Below are 7,444 nucleotides of genomic sequence, written 5' to 3'. Positions count from 1 at the left end.
TATTAAAAAATCCTGTGACAAGACGAGACATTTTGGAAGATTTTTTCAAGTCCCGCGAGACGAGACTTTGGCCGTGAGATTTTATCAAGTCCCGCCCTCCTCTCAGCCATAGAAAACCACGCCCACAGTCCTCTCACCTCTCATTGGTGTGAATGTTTTTGTCAGACACACTCAGTTCCTGCTCTCTCAGCTCTTATACATTTTTACATTTTCCTCACTTTCATTTCCCAATAAAAGACGACGTATTCTGTCTAAATCTTATTGAAGAATTTCACCCTGAAGGGTTATCAACAGAAGAAATGAGTACACGGGCAATCCTAGCACAGAGAAACGATGAAGTCAAACAAATTAACACGACACTTGTCAATCAGTTACACGGCAAATTGGTAGTACTAGGGTGTTGTACCGTGTTAGCCATTATGAATGTAGAGAAAAGCCAAGCAAAATGACACCTTTTATTGGCTAACTAAAAAGATTACAATATACAAGCTTTCGAGACAACTCAGGCCCCTTCTTCAGGCGAGATGTAAACGGCAAATTGGTTAAATGCGCATCAGTAGACTATGATGGAACAGTTGGTAGTGATGGTGCAGAAGATGTAGACATCAACTTATAATATCATGAAGAATATTTACAACCGCTAACACTGTCTGGACTTCCACTGCACGAATTACTGTTGAAAGAAGGATGTGTCGTAATGTCATTGTGTAATTTATGTAATTAACAAATCACAGGGACAAACATTCAAAAAAGTCCGTTAATTTATTAGAGAGCAAGAAACGATATTCAATCACCAGCAGTTATACGCTGCATTGTCACGATGTAACTCTAAGCAAAGAATCAAAATTCAATGAGATATTGACGAAAAGTTAATTCCAAATATTGTTTTTACTGAAGGTTTACAGCAAAAGTTTAAAAAGTATTTGTGTGTTCATTTCAAAGCCGGGCGGCACGGTGGCGCAGTGGGTAGCGCTGCTGCCTCGCAGTTAGAAGACCTGGGGACCTGGGTTCGCTTCCCGGGTCCTCTCTGCGTGGAGTTTGCATGTTCTCCCCGTGTCTGCGTGGGTTTCCTCCCACAGTCCAAAGACATGCAGGTTAGGTGGATTGGCGATTCTAAATTGGCCCTGGTGTGTGTGCTTGGTGTGTGTGTGTGTGTTTGTGTATGTCCTGCGGTGGGTTGGCACCCTGCCCAGGATTGGTTCCCTGCCTTGTGCCCTGTGTTGGCTGGGATTGGCTCCAGCAGACCCCCGTGACCCTCTGTTCGGATTCAGCGGGTTGGACAATGGATGGATGGATGGATGGATTTCAAAGCCAAACAGAACAAAAATGTATAACACAACGAATACGTCAAACGCAACATGAAACATCAATTTCTTTCAATTTATTACGTTTGACTATATTTTTCTACGGTTAATTACTCGCTGTAATGTAAAGTAGTTAGATCTATTAGGCGCGCATGTAACAATTCCCATGAAAATAACAATCTGTTTAAATTGTATATCTCTGCTTCCCATATGTGAGTGGCAAAGACGCGAAGTGGCTAGCAGGTAGCGCCCACATGGAGGTTGGCGAGCAGGGGGCAGAGCTCCCTAGTTCTTCTAAAATAACATCACGTTGAGTTTTGAATGTCCCTCAAGTCCTCTTGTCTACCACACTACATAGTCACTTATTCCAGATGTTTATGGTTCTCTCTCTCTCTCTCTCTCTGTGTGGAGAAAAACTTCCTAATGTTTGTGTGAAATTTCCCCTTCATAAGTTTCCAACTGTGTCCCCATGTTCTTGATGAATTCATTTTAAAGTCACCGTCTCGATGCACTGTGCTAATGCCCTTCATCATTTTAAACACTTCACTCAGGTCTCCTCTTAATCTCCTTTTGCTTAAACTGTGAAGGCTCAGCTATTTAATTTTTTGTCATAACTCAACCCCTGTAGCTCTGGAATCTGCCTAGTCACTCTTCTCTGGACCTTTTCTAGTGCTGCTATGTCCTTTTTTTGTACTTGGGTGACCAATTGTGCACCCAGGACTCCAGATGAGGCCTCACCAGTGTGTTATAAAGCCTGAGCAGAACCTCCTGTGACTTGCACTCCACACATCAAGGCGCTATATAACCTGACATTCTGTGAGCCTTCTTAATGGCTTCTGAACACTGTCAGGAAGTTGATAGCTTAGAGTCCACTGTGACTTCTCAATCCTTCTCATGAGGTGGACTTTTGATTTTCTGACCACCCATTGTGTATTTAAACCTCATATATTTACTTCCTATGTGTAATTCTTTACATTTACTGACATTAAATTTCATTGTCCACAGATCTGCCCAAGCCTGTCTGCTGTCCAATTCCCTCTGTGTTGATTCAAAGGATTCAAGATTATTTGCCAATCCACCTATCTTGGTATCATCTGTAAACTTAACCAGCTTGTTACTTCTATTCCTGTCCAAATCATTTATGCATATTAAAAATAACAGCAATCCTAGCACTGCCCCCTGGTGGTCACCACTCCTAACTTCAACCAATTCTGATGAGGTTCCTCACACCATCACCCTCTGCTTCCTGTGTCTGAGCCAATTCTGCACCCACCTAAAAACATCACCCTGAACTGCCACTTCATTTAGTTTGATGCCCACCCTCTCATGTGGCACCTCATCAAATGCTTTCTGACAATCATGATAAATAATAGCAGATTCTTCACTTTGATCATAGCCTTTTGTTCCTAATAGAAATCCAGCATGTTAGTGAAACACGACCTCCCTCTTCTGACCCCACGCTGACTGTTCCTAATAACTCCTGTCCGTGCTATGTGTTGCTCAATCTTATCTTTAATAATTCCTTCAATTAATTTTCTTATGATGCACATCATGATGCAAGATCCAGGCCTTTAATGACCTCTTGGGCACGGCCATCAGCAGTGTGTCTGTTTGCGAAGAGAGCGTTGACCTCGTTGAGAGGTTTACTTACCTTGGCAGTGACATTCATGACTCTGGTGACTCTTCCTGTAAAATCAGTAGACGGATTGGAAGAGCATGGGGGGGGGTCATGAGGTTGCTGTAAAGGGTGTGTGGTGCTCCCAATATCTATGCAAAAGGACGAAGGTCCAAGTCTTTAGAGTCCTGGTGCGTCCTGTCTTGCTATATGGCTGCGAGACATGGACGCTATCCAGTAACCTGTGACGAAGACTGGACTCCTTTGCTACTGTGTCTCTCCGGAAAATCCTTGGGTACCGTTGGTTTGACTTTGTGTCGAATGAGTGGTTGCTCAAGGAGTCCCGAATGAGGCACATGACCTATATTGTGAGGGAGCGTCAGTTACGGCACTACAGCCATGTGGCGCGATTCCCCGAGGGTGATCCAGCTCGTAAGATCCTCATTGTTGGGGACCTGAGTGGCTGGACCAGACCAAGGGGTTACCCACGTAACACCTGGCTGCGGCAGATAGTGGGTCATTTCCAGAGGGTGGGACTGGACCGCGTGTCTGCCTGGGGGGTTGCAAACCAGGATCCCGAGTTTTTTTATCGTGTAGTGGGTGTGGCAACACGCTGTACCAGTGCATGCTCCCCAACATGACTTGACGCATGTTAATCTTACTGGCCTATAGTTGCTTGGATCTGTCCTGTCACCCCTTTTATATAACAGGAAATATTTCCCATTTTCCAAACCTTCTGAATTTCTCCAGTGCACAGTGACATCCTAAAATTATGCGTCATGGGTTTGTCTCTGTACTCGCCAGCCTCCTTAAGAACTCGATGATAAATATGATCTGGTCCTGGTGATTTGTTTGATTTCAGCCTATTTAATCAGAGCAGCACTTCTCTCTCTAAAATTTCCCAATCCCTCAGTACCTCCTTAGTAGTCCCTGTTACCGCCGGGAGGTTATCCACTTCCTCACAATTCAACGCGACTCATGTTAATAACTCATAACTCATGTTATTGCCACAGCGTTTGTGCTGTAAATTATTTACGTGAGCGCAAAGCAGATTGGTGAGTGAGGTGGAGTACGTATACAGTACACATGCATGAAAATGCTGTGCATGCGTGGCATAAATCAGGCATGTAATGCAATCGGGTAGTGACGGCCTCATTCACCAAGGCTGTTACAGCTCTGTGATGTCACACTGGCCTTGAAACACATCATCGGGTGATGATCTAAGCTGGCAAATGTCCGCAAACAAGTTCACTGGCAAAAACAGCAAATTTGCTGTAAAAAGAAAACACCACTAATGAGTCCTCAGTTGGGACTTAAGTCCGCACCCAATCCATCAGAAGGGGGTTTGCCCCATGACATCTGCATCTTTTCTAGACGACAAACTCAAGGCCATAAACTTTCACTTTGCTCAATTAAGGAGGTGATAGATGGTAAGATGTTAATTGTCTTCTGAGTTGAGAGTGGTCTGCATTTGAAAATCCTTTGAAAATGGTAAAGGTGTCGATAAGGTAAGAGTTGTAGGAAGAAGCAAGACTTCACCAGTTCTCATTATTTCCGATTCCACTGCTTTGACGTCTTCTCCAGATGGGGATGGACAGTCAGTTTCCACACTAAAACAAAACATGAACCGGTTGTCTCCAACAGGTTTAGAAAATCCAAAGCAAAAATATAGGACAGCTTCTACAGATGATCATCATCATCATCATCATCATCCTCGAAAGCAAACCAGGGAACTTCCACATGTTTTGCTGCTGCAGTCATCCTATAAGACTTGAGATTCATGAGACTTCTCAAAAAATAAAAAATAAAATCTCAGTGATTCCTTGCTACCTTCACTTCCGCAGCTGGCATCAACTTCTTACCTTCCTGTGAATCTGGCTCAGGGAATTCCGATTCTGAATATTCAGAGGCAGACTGTAAACTTTCACCTCCTATTAAGAGAGTGCTGCTTTCCTTCTGCCCTAACCACATGGAGCGATAATCTGGAAGGGATGCAGCACACAAACACCAATCAGATCGGCCCACTTGGTTGTGTCACCACTCTTGCCCCAGATTTAATATGTCAAGTTGTTAAGAGGACTGGAGGCTGGACATTGACAGAGGAGATGGCACCTAAAGCCTGACCTACAGACCCTGTGAGACTGGAGATGGGAGGGTGGAAGGTACATGAAGCCTCGAGTTCTGCCGGACCAGGAACTCGTTTGTGAGGGGCAAGAAGGAGCCGTCTGCTAGTGAGCTTTAACTCGCAAGATGAAGTGGCATTTGACAGGGAAATCTGCACTGTCCAGATAGTACTATTGGACCGCCATGCTGACCAAGGCCACCAGCCAGCTAAACCGCTAAAAGGAATTTTTTCCTTACCTAACAGTATACACATAGCGTCAAACGTTAGCAACAATAAAATGCTAAGTAATGAATTGTATAAAAAAACGAATGTTGTCCAGAAAATAGAAACTCCACAGTCCATGATGTCTCTTTTGGTCTTCCATTGTGAAGCTAGACGGAGTCGGAGCACATGTGCAGTCACATAGGTCAGGTCAGGTCAGGTTGGAGAGCATGAACCATTACAGCGTGTCGCAGAACCTACCACATGACGACACAGATCAGGATCCTGGGTGGCAACCCCACAGGCAGACATGCGGTCCAGTCCCACCCTCCGGAAATGACGCTCTATCAGCCTCAGGCAGGTGTTAAGTGGGCATCCCCTTGGCCTGGTTCAGCCACTGGGGTCCTCAACAATGACCCAGATCACCCTCGGGTAATCACACCACATGGCTGTAGTGCCGTAACTGACAGTCCCTCACAATGCAGGTCATTTACCTCATTGGGGACTCCATGAGTAACACAAAGTCAGACCAGCGGAGCCCAAGGATTCTCCAGGGACACACACATGGAGGAGTCCAGTCTTCGTCTCGGGTCACTGGATGGCGTCCATGTCTCACAAACAGGGAGCACCACGACTCTAAAGACTTGGACCTTCGTCCTTTTGTGCCACACTCCCCAGTCCAGAGACCTCATGACCCCCCATGCTCTCCTAATCTGTCTGACTTCATAGGAAGAGTCACCAGAGACATGAATGTCACTGCCGGGGTAAGTAAACCTCATCGCAGTCACACACATATGGAAAAAGTCACATAAGTAGTGTGGAGGACAGCAGGACTTCAGGGACCTTCAAAAGTTGTTCTTCGCAGGCACTGGTGGAGATTCACACACCGAAGGAGAACGCTGGTGTCGTCATTTATCTCTGCTGAACAACGGGGTAAACTCTATTGGTGGCTTGACAAAGACGTCAAGAGTCTGCAAAATGGTGAGCAGCTAAACGTGCTCAGGGCTTTTTTATTTTATTGAATTTCTAGCATTTTTTTTTTTTATTTTAGCCTTAAAAGCTGGAAATACAATAAAGAGGAGCACCCTCTGGGAATGGTGCCACATGGCCGTAGTGCCGTAACTGACGCTCCCTCACAATGCGGGTCATGCGCCTCATTCGGGACTCTGTGAACAACACAAAGTCACACCAGCAGGACCCGAGGAACCTCTGCAGAGACACACATGAAGGAGTCCAGTCTTCATCTCCTGTCACTGGATAGCGTCCATGTTTCACAAATAGGACTTACGCCACACACCCCTCAGTGACCTCATGACCCCCTATGGTCTCCCAATCCATCTACTGACATCATAGGAAGAGTCACCACAGACATGAATGTCACTGATGAGGTCGACACTCTCTCCACAGACAGACACACTGCTGATGGCCATGCGCAAGACCTCCTTAGATGCCTGGCTGTTGGTTTTTATCAGGACCCTCACCAGCCCAGACACTCAGACTCTTGAGAGCCCCGATCAAAGCCTCCATTGAAGATCACAGCATCGTCAGCAAAGTCAAGATCAGTGAATCTCTCTTCACCAACAGATGTCCCAAAGCCACCGGACCCCACGTACGTATCCAACACCCAGTCCATACAAACACTGAACAGAGTAGGAGCAGAACAGGCCACTGATGGACCCCAGAATCAACTGAGAAAACACAGAGGGTCTGCCTCCACTCTGCACAGCACTCACAGTACCAGTGGACAGGCCGGCCATGATATCCAGCAACCTCGAGGGGATCCCACAAAGTTTCAGAATGTCCCACAGGGCAGCTCGATCAACAAAGTCGAATGCTTTAGGAAAATCGACAAAGGCAGCAAAGAAATATCATTTATGTATCATTATGAAAAATGATTTATGAATATTTCTAGAATAGCCTGCTCTAGTTTTTGCACCCAGGACATGCGATGTGCTGCCTGGACGCTGTTTTGAGAATCAAGTCTGCTGGCATCATTGATGTGACGGCTTTTAAAGCAGCAGCAGGAGGCACTTGTGGTCCAAGTATTGACCTTCCGAGTGTTTCACTTTCAACAGAAAGCTTTGGTTGAACAGCAGTGCTTTCTGACTACGTGTTTGGCTTGCATTCTGGTTAAGACAAACGATGGAGCCGATTTCTCAGTTTTAACATCATAGCAGCTTTGTGTCTTTCTTCTAAATC

Source organism: Erpetoichthys calabaricus, chromosome 12, assembly GCF_900747795.2.
Source record: "Erpetoichthys calabaricus chromosome 12, fErpCal1.3, whole genome shotgun sequence".
Lineage (NCBI taxonomy): Eukaryota > Metazoa > Chordata > Cladistia > Polypteriformes > Polypteridae > Erpetoichthys > Erpetoichthys calabaricus.
This window is presented reverse-complemented; position numbering follows the sequence as displayed.